At 43.0% G+C, this 18,658-nt stretch overlaps 1 pseudogene; it reads right to left on the bottom strand.

Moving 5' to 3' along the window:
* Window positions 1-11,209: 11,209 nt before the first annotated feature.
* On the bottom strand, window positions 11,210-18,381 carry LOC144315337 (protein maestro-like; annotated as a pseudogene).
* Between the last annotated feature and the right edge of the window lie 277 nt (window positions 18,382-18,658).

Genomic DNA, 18,658 nt, shown 5'->3' with positions numbered 1-18,658 from the left:
ATAATTAATATTCCTGACAGAGCTTACCTTAGGTGAAAGGGCTGCATTTAAAAGAACAAAGAATGGTGTCTGGTGGGTCCCTGGGTGTGGCTATGTTCCTAACAAGGAGGGAGGAGTTCAGCTTAATCTGAAATTAAGAGGCCAGAAATAATCTCTGCCACCCTGCCACACACATTCAGCAGGGAAATCCCATTCTAGCCAACCCCTGCCTTGCATAGACTACATATGATGTCTTGGCCACCATGTTTCTCTACAAGACATCACATATCAATACAATGTACATATTCCACTTGGTGGGGCCAGGGAAGGGCCAGAAGGAGAGCGGCTGAGTGAGCCGGAAACGAGGCAAGGGGGTTGTCCATGGGGGGAGGGGCTTATTTTTAATGATTGTTTTATGCCCATTCATGAAAAAAAATCTGACTGTTGCTTTAATGAATTGAGAGATCTCCATTAAAGATCTCTTACTAAAGAACTCTGAGAGGGAAACAAGCCCCAAAGCTGAGCCCTCTGCCATGGGCTGCCTGGCACAGGCTCCAGCTCTAGAAACACTTAGAAGCAGAGAGGGTAAGATTTAGATGCCCCTTAGAGAGAACATAACCCATCTACCGACTCTTCCTCATTCTACTCTGAGAAGTGCCTTCCCTGAAGCCTGGTGGGGACAGTCCTGAGTCAACACTGGGGAAACCAGAAGTGACCAGGTTTTGATTCTCAGGCAGACTTCATTTACTGACAAATAAGTTTATTTTTTATTTTTATTTTTTTTAATTTTTATTTTATGATAGTCACAGAGAGAGAGAGAGAGGCAGAGACATAGGCAGAGGGAGAAGCAGGCTCCATGCACCGGGAGCCCGACGTGGGATTCGATCCCGGGTCTCCAGGATCGTGCCCTGGGCCAAAGGCAGGCGCCAAACCGCTGCGCCACCCAGGGATCCCCTGACAAATAAGTTTATTTTTTTTATTTTTTTTTTTCCCTGACAAATAAGTTTAAATCAGATTTAATAAAAAGTCGGGTGCAATCCAAGATGCTGGGCCTGCCTTGCCTTTTCTTGGGAAAGGTAAGAGCAAGGAGGTTAACCAAGAGTTATGTTGAAGTATAAACAGATCCTGGTAGGGCAAAGTTCTCTTAGGATTAAACAGATTTATCTGTGCATATTCCTTTATCTTCCTGATAAAATCCTTTCTTTGTTTACTGATAGTTACCGAGAAACAACACTTACAAATAAAATAGGTTAGCCATCTAAACAAGTAACCCCTGTTTAAAACAGGAAATGGGGAGATCCCAGGGTGGCTCAGCAGTTTAGTGCCTGCCTTTGGCCCGGGGTGTGATCCTAGGGACCGGAGATGGGAGTCCCATATCGGGCTCCCGGCATGGAGCCTGCTTCTTCCTCTGCCTGCGTCTCTACCTGCCTCTCTCTCTCTCTCTGTCTTTCATGAATGAATAAGTAAAAAAAAAAAAAAATCTTTAAAAAAATAATAAAACAGGAAATGGTGTTTGCTCTCTTAAGTCATACAATTTTTGTTTATGGAATTGAATCTGCTCACTAAAATCATAAAATGAGCTCATTAGCTTTGAATTAATTTAATCCAGGACTCTGCACATTGTGTAGATTTTCTTGCTGCTCAGAAAAATCTCAGATCCTGGGTTTACTCTCCTCAGGCTTGTAAAGGGCTAGTAAATAAATTGTCACTCTGGCAGTTTTAAATCCAAACAGATCAAAAATTTCACTTTTCCCTAAGAGAGTCATAAGTATTTGGAGTTAGATTTGATCCCATATTAGAATAGTCCAAAGAAAAAGGCCAATTTTTCCACAATTTTTGAATGTTACTCATCATATCTTATCAAAAAGGTTTAGATGTAACTAAACCATACTAAATAGGTACATGTCAAACTTGCACACTGATCCTACTTCACATTGTAACAGGGTTACATGTTACCTGGAGAAGCATCCTGATATAGAATAATATGTTATACCTAACTTTACTGTTTTTATAATTTTAAGATTTTTAGTATCAATTGTCTATTACTTTTAGGTTAGGGTCTGTGTTCATACTGTGGTAACACCATTTCCTTCTTCCCATCTGTTCGCTTGTGTAAACAGGCTCCATGAGCGAGTGTGCTCCCGCGTACCTAAGCACACCTCAGTCGTGGGGTAGCGCTCTGCAGTCACACACACTGTCTTGTTTCATTTGACCATCGCAGTATCTTGTGTGGTATGTTCTTCTTCCCATTTTACTGATGAAAACCCTGGGATCCCTGGGTGGCACAGCGGTTTGGCTCCTGCCTTTGGCCCAGGGCGGGATCCTGGAGACCCGGGATCGAGTCCCACGTCGGGCTCCCCGTGCATGGAGCCTGCTTCTCCTTCTGCCTGTGTCTCTGCCTCTCTCTCTCTCTCTCTCTCTGTGTGACTATCATAATTAAAAAAAAAAAAGAAAGAAAGAAAGAAAACCCTGAGGCTCTGAGAAGGTTATGTGACTTGATGAAGATAACTGGCACAAAGCCAGGTCTTCTGACACCAGTTCATAACGTCCTTCCAGCACACGTGATGTCACATTTGGGACTGAGTTTCCCTCCTTCTCCAAGGAAGTTGTATCTGCCAACGCGGTCCACACGAGCATCTCGAAAAGCTTTGGATTTCCGATTGCATTTTTTGCCTGGCAAAGGCATATGCCTATAGCAGCGTGGATTAGGAAATGACATTTTAACTCTTTGATCTACATTTCTTTTTTTTTTAATTTTTTAAATTTATTTATGATAGTCACACACAGAGAGGCAGAGACACAGGCAGAGGGAAGCAGGCTCCATGCACCGGGAGCCTAACGTGGGATTCGATCCCGGGTCTCCAGGATCGCGCCCTGGGCCAAAGGGCAGGCGCTAAACCGCTGTGCCACCCAGGGATCCCTGATCTACATTTCTGAAAAACATTTTCTTCTTGCGGGGAGACGTTTGGGCCGTTACCTGGTTAACATGTGCAAAGTGCTGCAGGAAATTCATTAGCTTGAAAGGAACATGAGTACAGTAATCATACTCAGAAACAGAAGGTAGGGTGTTAATTATTAACAAGAGGTCGCCCAAACAATACAACACAGAATTACTAACAGAGCCCCTGGGGCTGTTCAGATGGAATGAGCAGAGCCCATTTAAGCCAGCTCTGGAGCATAAAAAGCTACTGCTCCTGCTCTGAGCACTCAGCCAACCCTACAGGAGCCCACTGGGAAAGAACAATTTGCTATTCTCATTCAGTTATCATTCTCATTCTCCTTAAAATATACCAGGCCATTCTAAAGCCTACTACGAGGTGCCAGTACCATGCTTGGTCAGGGCACCAGTATTTGTGACTCCATAGATTCAATCATTCGTTTTTTTAAAATTTACTTTTTTAAAGATTTTATTTATTTATTTGAGAGACAGAGATAACGACAGAGAGCACAGGTGGCAAGGAGAGGGAGAAGCAGGCTCTCTGCCAATCAGGGAGCCCAACATGAGGTTCGATCCCAAGACCCCGGGATCATGATCCGAGCCGAAGGCAGATGTTTAACCAATTGAGCCACTCAGGTGCCCCAAATTTGATCATTCTTTATAGAACACCCATGGCGGGCAAGGCTCAAAGCTACGGTTCTGGAGACCTGGTGATGAACAAGAGGCAGAGCTGACCCTAGAACTATAATCATTCATTGGGAGGATCAAGATGACACTCAAATCCCACACTGAAAGCCATCATGGACTTCGCTGAAGACCTGGGCAGCATGAAGAAGAGAAGAAACAGGACCAGGATAGCTGATTGGGGATGAGGAGCAGAATTAACATTTCCTGAGTATCTTCTATGTGCCAAGCACTATGCAAAGTATTCGATGTTATATAATTGAATCTCCGTAGCACAGCAACTCTATGAGTGGGGTTATTATGTCCATTTTACTGATCAGCAGATTGAGGCTTGGTAGGCTGACTTACCCAAGGTTGTACTAGTAAGTGGCAAAGCCAGATTCACAATAACAAGGGCCTGTCAGCCCCATCCTCCCAATTGCTCTGCTCTACCTCTGAAAAAGAGGAGCATTTGGAATCACCCCAGACAATGATGGATAGAAACAAGCAAATGGAGGATGAAGCATTCCAGGTAATAGAAATTTAGGAAGAGCCAAGGGAAATCATAAGTTGGTGACCATTAGGAAGAATCTTATATGTCCAGCTTGGGAGTCTGCTTAACTTGATAATTTAAAGGGGTGTTTATAATATCAAACCATCTCTCTTCAATAAACTGGGATGCATTGAGTTTCTCTAAAATCCAAGGTTTTCTAAAAGCATTTAACATTTAAGTAAATACAGGAACAAAAGACTTATCTGCTATGGTCATATGGAAAGAATGTAAATTCAGTGACTTATATTCGCTGATAATCAACATAAGTCATTTTATTTGTCATCAATAGGCTAAAACAAGAATGTCACAAAAGGACAAAGGCACACACTCTACCGAGAGTGAGTAATAACTTTACTCACTCTGCTTTCCAAAGCATATCATTTCACATATCTATAAGTATTTTTATTTTATTTTATTATTTATTTATTTTTTAAAAGATTTTATGTATTTATTCATGAGAGAGAGAGAGAGAGAGGCAGAGACAACAGGCAGAGGGAGAAGCAGGCTCCATGCAGGGAGTCCGACGTGGAACTTGATGCCGGGTCTCCAGGATCACACCCTGGGCTGAAGGTGGCGCTAAACCGCTGAGCCACCCAGGCTGCCCTCATTTTTATTTTAAAGAGCATTTTTGCATGTGTTCTATGATTACAAAAGTAATACATACTTATTGCAGAAAACTTGGAAAAGGCAGAAAACACAAATATGCATTTGCCTTATTTCTAGCACTATTTGCTGCTGGCTGTCCTACATAGCTGCTATTTCTCTGTAAAACACACTCATGCTTTTTGTAACTTGTGAAGCACTCCCTCAATTAGTTGCTCTAAGAACTGGAATTCCACTGGATTCTGTTGACAGTAAGTACCAGGACTGATTACCTCTTAGATTCTCAATTCCCTTCTTTGTCATTCTCTCCTTTCTCCTTGCCTTTAAGAAAGGCCCATCTTAGGGGCGCCTGGCTGGTTCAGCACTTGAGTGTCTGCCTTTGGCTCAGGGTGTGACCCCATGGTCCCGGGATCCAGTCCTGCATCAGGCTCCCCACAGGGAGCCTGCTTCTCCCTCTGCCTGTGTTTCTGCCTCTCTCTCTCTCTCTCTCTCATGAATGGATAGATAAATCTTAAAAAAAAAAAAAAAGAAAGAAAGAAAGAAAGAAAGAAAGGAAGGAAGGAAGAAAGAAAGAAAGAAAGAAAGAAAGAAAGGCCCATCTTGGGTGACTGGGTGGCTCAGTCAGTGGGGCATCTGCCTTTGGCTCAGGTCATGATCTCAGGGTCTTGGGATGGAGCCCTGTGTTGGGTTCTCTGCTCAGTGTGGGGAAGCTGTTTCTCCCTCTCACTCTGCCCCTCCTCTCTGCTTGTGCTCCCTCTGTGAAATAAATAAACAAAATCTTTAAAAAAAAGCCATTTACAATTGCACCCAAAAGCATAAGATACCTAGGAATAAACCTAACCAAAGAGGGAAAGGATCTATACCCTAAAAACTACAGAACACTTCTGAAAGAAATGGAGGAAGACACAAAGAGATGGAAAAATATTCCATGCTCATGGATTGGAAGAATTAATATTGTGAAAATGTCAGTGTTACCCAGGGCAATGTACACGTTTAATGCAATCCCTATCAAAATACCATGGACTTTCTTCAGAGAGTTGGAACAAATTATTTTAAGATTTGTATGGAATCAGAAAAGATCCCGAATAGCCAGGGGAATTTTAAAAAAGAAAACCCCATCTGGGGGCTTCACAATGATGATTTCAGGTTGTACTACAAAGCTGTGGTCAACAAGACAGTGTGGTACTGGCACAAAAACAGACACATAGATCAATGGAACAGAATAGAGAACCCAGAAGTGGACCCTGAACTTTATGGTCAACTAATATTCGATAAAGGAGGAAAGACTATCCATTGGAAGAAAGACAGTCTCTTCAATAAATGGTGCTGGGAAAATTGGACATCCACATGCAGAAGAATGAAACTAGACCACTCTCTTGCACCAGACACAAAGATAAACTCAAAATGGATGAAAGATCTAAATGGGAGACAAGATTCCATCAAAATCCTAGAGGAGAACACAGGCAACACCCTTTTTGAACTTGGCCACAGTAACTTCTTGCAAGATACATCCACGAAGGCAAGAGAAACAAAAGCAAAAATGAACTATTGGGACTTCATCAAGATAAAAAGCTTCTGCACAGCAAAGGATACAGTCAACAAAACTCAAAGACAACCTACAGAATGGGAGAAGATATTTGCAAATGACATATCAGATAAAGGGCTAGTTTCCAAGATCTATAAAGAACTTATTAAACTCAACACCCAAGAAACAAACAATCCAATCGTGAAATGGGCAAAAGACATGAAGAGAAATCTCACAGAGGAAGACATAGACATGGCCAACATGCACATGAGAAAATGCTCCGCATCACTTGCCATCAGGGAAATACAAATCAAAACCACAATGAGATCCCACCTCACACCAGTGAGAATGGGGAAAATTAACAAGGCAGGAAACCACAAATGTTGGAGAGGATGCGGAGAAAAGGGAACCCTCTTACACTGTTGGTGGGAATGTGAACTGGTGCAGCCACTCTGGGAAACTGTGTGGAGGTTCCTCAAAGAGTTAAAAATAGACCTGCCCTACGACCCAGCAATTGCACTGTTGGGGATTTACCCCAAAGATGCAGATGCAATGAAACGCCGGGACACCTGCACCCTGATGTTTCTAGCAGCAATGTCCACAATAGCCACACTGTGGAAGGAGTCTCAGTGTCCATTGAAAGATGAATGGATAAAGAAGATGTGGTTTATGTATACAATGGAATATTACTCAGCCATTAGAAATGACAAATACCCACCATTTGCTTCGACGTGGATGGAACTGGAGGGTATTATGCTGAGTGAAGTAAGTCAATCGGAGAAGGACAAACATTATATGTTCTCATTCATTTGGGGAATATAGAAAATAGTGAAAGGGAATAAAGGGGAAAGGAGAAATATGAGTGGGAAATATCAGAAAGGGAGACAGAACATGAGAGACTCCTAAGACTAGGAAACGAACTAGGGGTGGTGGAAGGGGAGGTGGGCAGGGGGTGGGGGTGAATGGGTGACAGGCACTGAGCGGGGCACTTGACGGGATGAGCACTGGGTGTTATTCTATATGTTGGCTAATTGAACACCAATAAAAAATAAATTTATTTTTAAAAAAAGGCCCATCTTGTGGGCAACTGGAAAGCAGAGACCAAGATTTTTATGCAGATCTCTACCCTGAGCACTTAGCATAGTAGCACCTGAACATACCTTTTTCTTTCTTTAATTCACTCACCTGTTGCGTGTCTAGTGTTTAAAAGTAAGAAATGTCAAAGCAGTACCTAAAGATTAGTAAGTTAACAGGTGTCTTATGGAGAAAAGGATACTTTAAGTCCAGAAGCATAAAAGTCACCTGCAGATTGGTTATAAGGAGAGAAATGATGGCCCTCATTTGACAAAATGGGCTTCTCCCAAGGAGAAGTAGCTTCAGATGATTTCCTGACTTTTTTTCTCCCAATCCACATTTATTTACTAAACACCTACTGAGTACCTTTGAAGTCATGTGACAGATAAAAACTATACAAGATAGGATCCTTCCTTCAGCAGCTTCACTGGAACCAGAGTGGGGGAGGGAACAAAAGACATGTACGTAAAAACTTTCAAATGATATAAAACATGTTAAGTGGCATAAAGCTGTTAGAATGTTCTGGGAATTCAGAGATGCGAGCATTCATCAGTCTTGGAGTACAGATAAGATATACACAGGAGATGTGTGTGTGCCTGTAAGTGTGCATGGCTAGGCAGGGGAGGTAATTCAAAGCAGAAGGAAGAGTCTGAGCAAAGGCAGAGGAGCATAAGAGACCAAGAAGTGTTGAAAGAAGAGAGTAGCCAAACTTGGCTAAAGCAAAGAGAGTAACAGAAGAAAAAGCTGGAAAGGAAGAGTGTCAGCCCATGGCTGAGAGCCCAGAGTAGCAGACTAGTTTGGACTCTGTTCTTGCTACAATTTGCAACTATGTAGTCATTCAGCAAATGTTTCTGGATCATCTGCTATGTGCTGGGTGCTATGATACACAAGGTGAGATACAAAAAGGAAAACAAGGCATTTTATGGTACAAAAGAAAGGAAAGGCATCCCTCACTCTCACCACAGAATGCTGTGATAACATACATTTCTAGAAATAGAGTTTAAACTCAAAGAGGACTTCGTGAGAGCAAAACAAACCTGGCCAAATGACAAAATTTATGATAAGGAATCTTTAGGTTACTTATTGCTGAGTGACAAACTATCCCAAAAAGGAGTGATTTAAAACCATAGTCATTTGATCAAATTGCTTACAATTTTACAATTTGGGATGGGCTTCACGGAGATAGCTGGTCTCTTTTCCACTTGGTATCAGCTGGGGTGGCTTGCACAGCTGGGGTCTGGCTGGAACGGCCAACTTGTGTCACAGGTCTGGACCTCAGACTTCACGGTGGATTGGGTTCCTCAGCTTTGTGGAAACATGGCATTCCATGCAGTGAGCTTGGTCTTCCCTCCCAAACGGTGATATCCTGGTTATCTGACTTACATGGCAGCTGGCTTCACCTGGAGCATAAAAAAGGAAGCTGCCAGGGCTCTTAAAATTTAGCCTAAAATTGACATAGTGGTATTTTCAGCACATTCTAACAGATAAAGGGGATCACAAAGCCAGCCCAGATTCAAGTGGAGATGTCTATTTGGGGGCATGTGTGTCAGGGGAGGCATGATTCACTGGAGGCCACCAAAGTAACAGTCTACCACAAATCTTGAAGTCCATTCAACAGCATCTTTCACAATTTTAATCAACTAACGGTATAAGTACATAGATGTTTCTATTCTAGAGTACATACTCCGCCTGCCTCACTATACCTCCGCCTTTTTGAATGCTAGCAAAATGCAGTTTTTTCTCAGGCCACTCACTGATCACTGATCACTGCATCAGATTCTAAACGGACCTTGCAGCATAATTTCAAACAGGCAAACAACTGGGAAGGGAAAGAGGTCTCATCTCAGAACCGTCCCACCTGCTCCAGAGCCTGTGTCACTCCCAAGAGCCCCTAGATCATGTGCCCCAGCTTCAAAAAGAAGAAAGAAAACCCACTCATGCCTGGCTCCTGTTCCCCCTTCTGCCATCTGCCATATGGAGACACCTGAGTCCTCATCCATGTTGCACAGTCCTATCTCTGGAGCACTAGACCAGAAGACTGAGCTCCTGGTTTTCAGAACAACATTAAGATCTCTCTGCAGCATTTATGACCCTCCGTGTTTTCCATTTCCCAATCTGGACACAGTGGTCCAGTAGAGCTTGAACGCCAAGTTTGGTGATAATATGAGAATATCTATAAGAGAAGCTTGGGAGGCAAACTGGTTGGAGAGAAGGGGGGAGGGTCAAAGAGATTTTTCTTGAAACTTTTTGCAAGAGCCATGTGATCCCTTGTGGAACTAGAATTGAGCTCCAAAAAATTGACATAATTAGCCAAGAGATGACAAGTAAAAATATATACTTAGATCAAAAATTAAATTAATAAAAGTGTGTACTTACTACATATAAAAGCAAAACTTAACTGGGTTAAATAGAGCAGGAGCTGAGGGGGCTTTTAAATTTGTTTAGTTTTTGGGTTTGGGGGGTTTTTTACATTGCTAGCCATCAGTCAATTATTCCACATTGAGGCAGAATCACATGGTGATTGAATATAGGCTCCAGAAGGCAGATTGTCCAGTCTTGACTTCTGGCTCCAATCATTCACCAGATCATCGGGTAAGCTCCTTAATTTCCCTGTGCCTGAGTTTTCTCACCTGGAATATGAGGGTAATAATAGTACCTTTTTCATAGGGTTATTGTAAGTACTAAATAATACTTGCAAAGCACTTCTTATAGGGTTGTTGTAAATATTAAATAATACTTAGGGTCCAATAAATATTCTCCACAAATGTTACTTCTTAATCCATATGTTACTATTAGCCTGAGATTTTTCAACACATGCTTTACAGACTTTTTTCTCTTTTAATATTTGTATTATGATCTTGGAGGCAATGACTGTTGAGGGTTACAAGAAGCTAAAGATACCCTCCAAAGCACCTTCTCAGTCCCTTGACCAAATTTATTTTATTTTATTTTTTTATAAATTTATTTTTTATTGGTGTTCAATTAGCCAACATATAGAATAACACCCAGTGCTCATCCCATCAAGTGCCTCCCTCAGTGCCCGTCACCCAGTCACCTCCACCCCCTGCCCATCTCCCCTTCCACCACCCCTAGTTCGTTTCCCAGTCTTAGGAGTCTCTCATGTTCTGCCTCCCTTTCTGATATTTCCCACTCATTTTTTTCTCCTTTCCCCTTTATTCCCTTTCACTATTTTCTATATTCCCCAAATGAATGAGAACATATAATGTTTGTCCTTCTCCAATTGACTTATTTCACTCAGCATAATACCCTCCAGTTCCATCCACGTTGAAGCAAATGGTGGGTATTTGTCATTTCTAATGGCTGAGGAATATTCCATTGTATACATAGACCACATCTTCTTTATCCATTCATCTTTCGATGGACACCGAGGATCCTTCTACAGTTTGGCTATTGTGGACATTCCTTGGCCAACTTTAAATAGATCTCGGCAATAAAAGGTATTAATAGCAAATTGAAAGTATCAATAGCAGATTACAAAAAAACTTAAGGTAATATTTTCCTTAGCCTCAGAAATTAAAAATAAAATAAAAAATAAAAGATAGGTGACAGAGATGAACTTATGAAGGAAAAGGTTGAGAAATAAGCCCCGAATCTACTTTAAATGTTTTAAACAAAGCATGTAACTTCTGACAAATTTGTCTGGAGAGGAAATGAGATACATGAAAACAATTTAGAATTCACTGTGGATATACTTATACAATTCCATGCAATTGCCATCAATTGTTCTCCCAGCATCCCGTTTTCTGTTACAATCATGAGAAGCAAGCAGAAGCATGCGAAGAGTTAAAAGAGGGGCAATATCAGCCCCCCAGCAAGGTGCTCTCACTAGAACAATTTCCCTGCTGCTCTGTGTTTACAGAATCTTATTTGCATAGAGGAACTGCTGGAGCTCTGGATGATAGTGGCTCTGAAAGACATCAGCAAAAGTGCACATGAGGGGAGGATTCAATAAACCTCCTTGACTACAATGAGTAGAGTGTGAGGACAATCGATCGTCAGATCCTCAGAGGTGGAGATCAGGGTCTGCGTAGATCTAATGATCTACACTGGATGTGCCAATAGATTTTGTGCATAATCCTCTGGACGTTTTGTCATTTACATTGCAAGATGGGTCAGTTACGATCGAAACATAATTGGCCTGAGTCATTTTATGGGGAGTAACTTGCTTGTGTGGCTGGCCACCTTCTGGGTTGACACCAGGAGGGCAGGGACCTCTGGGAGCATTCTCTCCTGCCCTCTTACTCACCAGCTGCCAGCAGAGTTTAGGGTTCCTTTATTCTTCTTCACTCTGAAATCTGTTTTCCTTTCTTCCTTTCAGATACAGAGAACAGGCTCGAAATGTTGTTTTGCAAGACTGAGAAAAATAATATTTCCATCCTACTGTCAAAGGCATTAGAGAGTTCTATAATCCAAGCAAGGGCACTGCATCCAGTATGTGGTCTGGGGGCCACTGAGGGTATGAAAGTAACTTCCAGAAAGCTTGAAGATGTCAACCTTAAAGGATGTTGCTTCTGAAATGACCACATCTCTAACTTGGGGCTGGTGGGGAGAGCATCACTTTAGAGTTTACCCAGTTATTGTCCCATCAAAGGGGTTCTGGATTCTTTAATTCCTAAATTCTCTTTCTCTCCCTGTCTCTCTCTGTTGTGTGCAATAACTTAAAGAAGACAAGTGGTTTGGTGAAACCTTTTTGTTCGCAGTGGTTTTGAAAAATATTCACCCACTCCAAAGCAGGCCTGACGTTGATCCAACCCCGTTAGGACATATTTCCTCTAAGAATAAGACAAAAGCTCTCTAGAGGATTGAAAAGCCAGGAGTGGGAAATCTACAGTGACAGAAGCTAATGGGCATGAATTAATGTTCTCGTTATGTGGGCTACTGCCCCACAGCTTAACCCCATGCTTCTCGGCCCCCACTCTCCAGTGGCAGGTGCTGGATGGGGCAGGTGGGGCAGGAGCAAATGGAAATTTGCATGCTTGCAGAGAGAGAAATGACACACTGGGCAGGCACCTCCAAGGATTCACGTGGCTACACTGCTGAATGTCCATAGCAGAGCCGGCAGCAATAGAGAGGGTTGAGCACTGCAACACAACAGGGCAGCACCACAGCTCGCTTTAGGAATGGCACTGAGCTCTCCCATACTGGGTGAGAGTCACAAACATACCTTGGCAACCTGGGGTTCTCTGTCCTGTAGATGTATCAGGAGGGAATCTTGAGTCTGCTTAACTGACTGGTGAAGAATGTCTTCCATTTCCACCTGGCAAAGGCCGCCAATTGCCCGAACAAGACAAAGGCTGAATATCTCAGGTGGTTATTCTCCTGTGGTTTCCCGGTGAACAAAAGGACAGAACCCAGGTCATTACCAAAAGGCCACTGCACCAGATGCATTACCGCCATCCATCGTTCTTTGTTACTTGGTAGGAGATGGGTCAGATCCAGTCTAAAGCTCTTAGCTGACCGAGGTGGGGGCCAGAGAGGAGGCAGGCTGGGTCTTCAATGAATGTCATCCCCAGCAGACAAGACAATCAGACTGGGGATCACTGTGCTAATAATCCCGGCTTCCCAGCTCTGTTGTTTATTATTCAGTGTTTTGGAGGTAGAACATATTTGTATGGTTCAAAATTCAAAATAACCAAATCATTTTATTAACAAAAGTAAATCTCCTTCTATCCCTTTCTGCCTGCCATTAAATTTCTCTCCCATGAATGAACAAAGTTATAAATTGTGTGTGCATCCCTCCAAAAAATTAAGAAGAAAAAGAATAAAATGTATATTACATAGTCCCTTCTCACATTTTCACTCAGTGGAAGCACACCATGCCCCTGTTACGTACCTCGATTATTCACCCAACCATCTATCTGAGAGCTTTTTTCATGTTGATACCTAAAGGAACTTGGGGTGGCTGCATTGTAATTCATTTGATCCATCTCCTGTTGATCATTCCCAGTGTTTCTGGAAGGACACCTCTCTACACCTGTGGTCTGAGTTTCTCCCTCCTGCAGCAGAAAAAACAATTGTGTTTCTTCCCTGACACCCTGCCAACCCTCCCTGCTTTTAGTACCATTGGCTGGTTTGTCCCTGATCGTGTGTCACTGGGTTCAGTCCTTTCTAGTTTTCCACTGTGAGTGGTCTATCTGAGTATCTCCCTTTCCTGATGAGGAGACCAAGGCTCAGGGCATTTCAGTGACTTGCTCAGAGTTACACTGTCAGGTGACAAGGAACCAGGGTAGTACCTAGTCTCCTGACCATTGGTGAAGGGATTTTATATCAATGTTTCTTGGTCCCATGAAAGCTCTAGGCAAACCAAAGAGAACCAAGCTGAGCTGGGCCTCTTCAGGGGTGAGGAGCAACTAGAATGGAGAGGGGGGGTCCCAGACACTCATCATTTGTGAAGTATTTATTTTCTTTTTTTTAAAGATTTTACTCATTTGAGAGAGTGAGAGAGTGAGAGAGCGCTAGTGGGGAAGAAGCAGAAGGAGAGGGAGAAGCAGATTCCCAGCTGAGCAAACAGCCAGACACAGGGCCCAATCCCAGAACCTTGGGATCACAACTTGAGGCAACAGCAGATGCTTAACCAACTAAGCCATCCAGGCGCTCCTCGTGAAGTATTTAAAAATATTTTTTTAGCCCATAGGGCACTTTTGCAAATTACTTTAGTGTTTCACTTTCTTTGCTGTTTACCTATGCGTGTCTGCATCTGTGCATGCACATGCATGCATGTGTTTATAATTCTTTTTTTTTATAATTCTTTTTTTAAAGAGATTTTATTTATTTACCCATGAGAGAGACACACACACACACGCAGAGAGAGAGAGAGAGAGAGACATAGGCAGAGGGAGAAGCAGGCTCCCTGCAGGGAGCCTGATGTGGGACTCGATCCCAGAACCCCAGGATCATGCCTTGAGCTGAAGGCAGATGCTCAACAGCTGAGCCACCCAGACATCCCTGTATAATTCAATTCAATACTACCCTAATGCAATAAGACGTACAAGACCCTGGCCTGGTAGGGACCTGAAAATCATCCGAACCCATGCACAAGTGAGCAACAGCATAAGACAGGTGGTCAAAAGTGCAATAATAGAGATAACTGTCAGGAAACAACTCTTCATGAGTATTGCCAGGTTACTATACAACCAGGGCTTCCTGATCAAAAATTAGAGTCATCTGGGTATTAAAAAGTGATTACATGGCAAGCCAGTTCTGGAAACTAAGATGGCACCTGCAGAGAGATTTAGACATCTTGGAGATATCTGTTTCCATTCAGGGAGGTAGAGTAGAGACCTTCCTCTCCCCACTACCCGCAGAGATGACAGGTTTGCATTCCAGAGCAAAGTTCTTCCTGTCTCTCCAAGTGGGAAGAGAGGCAAATGGGCCAAAAGCTCCTATAGAAACACCAAATTCCATAATTTCTTCCTCTTGTGTGGTGCAGCTCCATCTGGGGAATTAGGTGTGAGGAACTCACAGAAGGTGCTTTGTGAGTAAATAAGAGGTCCATTTCCTGTTCCACATGTATCATCTCCCTGTTAGAGGGCATGTGTGCATGTGGCATATGTGTAACTGCAGCAGGATAGCTGGTTAGCTTGAAAGGAATGGATCCCAGAGTCCCCATAGTTTCAGAGTAAACAATGTATCAGTGCACTTCTGCTCAGCTTGCCATGTCACCTGGCAGTGAAGAGGGCAGGTCCTGTAGTCAGAAGACTTGGTTCATATCCATTTACTGGCTCTTTGATCTTGGACAAGTCACCTAACCTCTCTGTGCCTTGGTTTCCTCATTTATAAAGTGAAGATGAATAGTGCCCACCTCACAGGGTTATTGAGAAGATTCTATGAGATAATCTAGGAAAGCTGCCTAGCACCATACCTGGCACACAGTATTGGTTGCTAAATGCTAACTAGTGTTATCATCACATTCATAACAGAGCATTGAATATACATTGGCACTGTTATCATCATCTTCACCTTCATATCCATCACCAACTTCATCATTGGGGTACACATATTCACTTCTCTATAACAACAAAAAATCCTTCTTTATATGTCTTCCATAAACTCCAGTATAATACTTGCCTCTCAACAATCTCTTAGTAAATAAGTTAATAATACAGACCATGTTCTCTGAGCAACACACCACCCTAGGCTCACATTGCAAATCCCACTTCCACTTTAATAACCCAGATTCTTCTGAATTCTCTCACATCATCTAATAAAGTCCTAGTCTGAAGAGTGATGTCTACAAAGAAAGAGCCCAAACTTTTCCCCTGGATCTTGCCCAAGATGATGGTCAGAGTCTTGTGGATGACTTCAGCACTCACAGGGCCATATAGTCCATGTACCAGCAGGTCTAGGACAATTTTCTTATACTTTTACACCTGTGAACAAGGTTTGAAAAGCGTGAGTAATCCAGAAATTGCTCTCTGTGAGTTGAAAAGCAATCCTACTTCTAATCTTTCAATAACCTAGGACTTGGACTGAGAGTGTGGCTTTCCTCAGGAATTGCTGTAACAGCTGTCATTGAAATACAAGTATTTCCATTAACCTGACCCAAGAGCCAGCTCAGTCTTGAAAAAAAGAACAGAAAGAGCAATCTGGAGAACTTGGCCCAAGAGCACATGAGGCCGGGAAGGGCACATCAAGGAGTGTGGTGGGCTGGATGATCTAGGCATCTAGGACATAATGGTACTTTTATATGGGATGAGATGAAATGGTCACTGAAGTTGACAGATGCTAAAAGCAGAGGTGGGGAAAACATCTTTTACTAAATGGGTACAAACTATTAAAAAATAAATGAAATTCACTCCAGAGGGTGATGTCCAGGTGTGCATTAATTGCATCTGCAGCTCTGTTTCCCAACACTGATAGTATTGAGGTATGATGACCCTCAACCCCAAATGAGTCATGCCTTTTACAATATCCTTCCCTTGAATGTGGAAGGAACCAGTGACTTGCTTCTAGCCTACAGTATATGACAACTGTGATGAGACACCATTCCCATAGTTACATTACATTATATGAGTCCATCTTAGTAGGCACGAGTGGTAGAGGCTCTCCTGCTGGCCTTAAAGAAGTAAGCTCACATGCTATGAGAGGACAGCTTCAAGGAGCTGAGGTGGCCAGCCAGCAAGAAAGCAGGGACCTCAGTCTTACAACTGGAAGGGGCCGCATTCTTTCAATGGCCACATAAGCTTGGAAGAGGAGCCCAGGCTTCAGAAAGGAATGCAGTCTGACCCACACCTTGATTGTAGCCTTGTGAGATCCTGAGCAGAGGACCCAGCTAAGCCATACCTAAGCTTTTGACCTAAGGAAAATGCTAGAGGATGAGTGCTGGGTCTGTGGTGATCTTTCACACAGCGACAGATAACCAGTACATGAGGCGCCATCTTTCAGCCCTGGGGATGCCAAGCCATGAGGGCAGGCCGAGTGACACCTTGCCCTCCTACTTTGTCAGGGGTCTCACAGACCATGTTGCTCAGGCCTCTCATTGCCATATGACACTTTTTATCATTGGGGTTCCGGACTCTTTCTGTCAGGATGAAAAACACATTCTTCAGAGATTCATGCTTCTGGAACTTGTTTCCAAGAGACCAGGGGAGTAAGTCAAGAAAGTCATACCCATTTTAACCCCAATCCCTCCCTCTAAAGAAAATCCTATGTTGCCTGCTCAACTTAGCCCTTCTTTCTCCACCTAAAGACACCTGATTTTTGCTGCAGATACATTAGTTTGATCCACATAATGAAGAAAACAGATGGAAGAGGAAAGAGGAAGAGAAAAATAATTCAGGGCTAGAGGAAGGTTGGTTGAGGTAGGTTGGGGGAAGTAGGGGACAGGTGTTCTAGGATCACCGAGGGTGTGCTAGAGCTCAGAAGAAAGGGGGCTTTAGACAGTTGCTGTGAGCTGAGAGCAGGGATCCTTCGCAGGACAAGAAATGCTATACTGCTTCCATCTCAAAGAAAAGCATTTCCCCAACCTTTCTTACTCCTCCAGCTCTTGCCCAATTTTCTGCTCTACTTTGTAGCTAAACACCTTGAAAGATGTGTCTATACTTGTTTCCTCCAGTTCCTCTCTCCATGATCTCTTGACCCTTCTGCAGTGAGGTTGATGCCTCCCTAATGTGGCTAATTCTCAGTACTCATCTTCCTCAACTTCTCAACAGCAGTGGAGAAGCAGTCTGCTAGTTGACCCAACTAGCAAAGCACATCTACAAACATTTCAGGGCATCTAAAGGATGTCCCACCCCAGAATGCATACGTCTGAGCCATTAAGATTAGGGAAAAAATGCATATATAATACAAATTTGGGATGCTGTGTGGCTAATGCAGGAATCTACATCAAGGACTAAACTCTTCACTGCAGGGCAAGAGCTGAGTGACCTCCATGGTGAACCTCTGATACCAGGAAGGCTCCAGTGTTCTGTGCCTTAGAGGACACAGCAACATGTGCTGGTGTCAGAACCAAGAGGATGCAAGGTCCAGACAAGATCCAAGAAAAAGCCACCTCCCCACCATCCTGAGTAGTGCAGGGCTGCAGACTGGACCACAGTCCTATTAGGTATTTAGGTGATTACCGAGCCTCATCATTATTTCTCAGTATTCATTGCAGTTCATTCTATACTTTTATATAAAGTTTGCAGCAAGCTAAATTCTTCCCAGCTCATCTTGTTATCCTGGAAACATTCTGTCTGTGTTATAAGAAGTGTCAGGTTTTTTTCAGAAGGCGCCTCAGTGGAGCTGTGGAATGAATGCAGACCAGGCAAACACACGTTACAAGTGGCTGTTGGGGAGGGACCTCTGTTTCTAATATTTTGTGACAGATCTTGGAAAAGAAAGACATCATCGACATCCATTTCTTCTTAGGTTGGATGGTGGGGATCGCAGGGACCCGCCCAGAGTTCCTTTCTTTATTTGGTCCATGGAACTAAAAGAAAACAGAATTATCATATGAGCTGCAAACACTCTTCTAAGCCTTGTCATAGATGATCAGTGTCATACAAAGCACAGTACCAGGGTAGCAACATAGAGAAGCAACATCCTTGAGGCGTGTCCTTTTGGAAACTGTCCCCTTGGTGAGGAGATGGGATAGTCCCATCAAAAGGAAATGCAGCAGGTGCATCCAGATGGTTTGTCCTATGGTTCTCATCACATCCTAGAGCCTTCTTGTATCAGAATTACCAAAGAAAGAAAATAAAGAGTCTGGGCCCCATACACAGATTCTCATGAGTTAAAGTAAAGAGTAACATGAAACTTCACGGTTTTTAAAATTTCCCAAGAATGTAAATTGGTACTGCATTTTATAGGGAATCTTTAT

The sequence above is a fragment of the Canis aureus genome, chromosome 6 (genome assembly GCF_053574225.1).
Source record: "Canis aureus isolate CA01 chromosome 6, VMU_Caureus_v.1.0, whole genome shotgun sequence".
NCBI classification, from domain to species: domain Eukaryota; kingdom Metazoa; phylum Chordata; class Mammalia; order Carnivora; family Canidae; genus Canis; species Canis aureus.
Note: the sequence above shows the minus strand (reverse complement) of the source record. Positions and strands in the feature narration are given on the sequence as shown.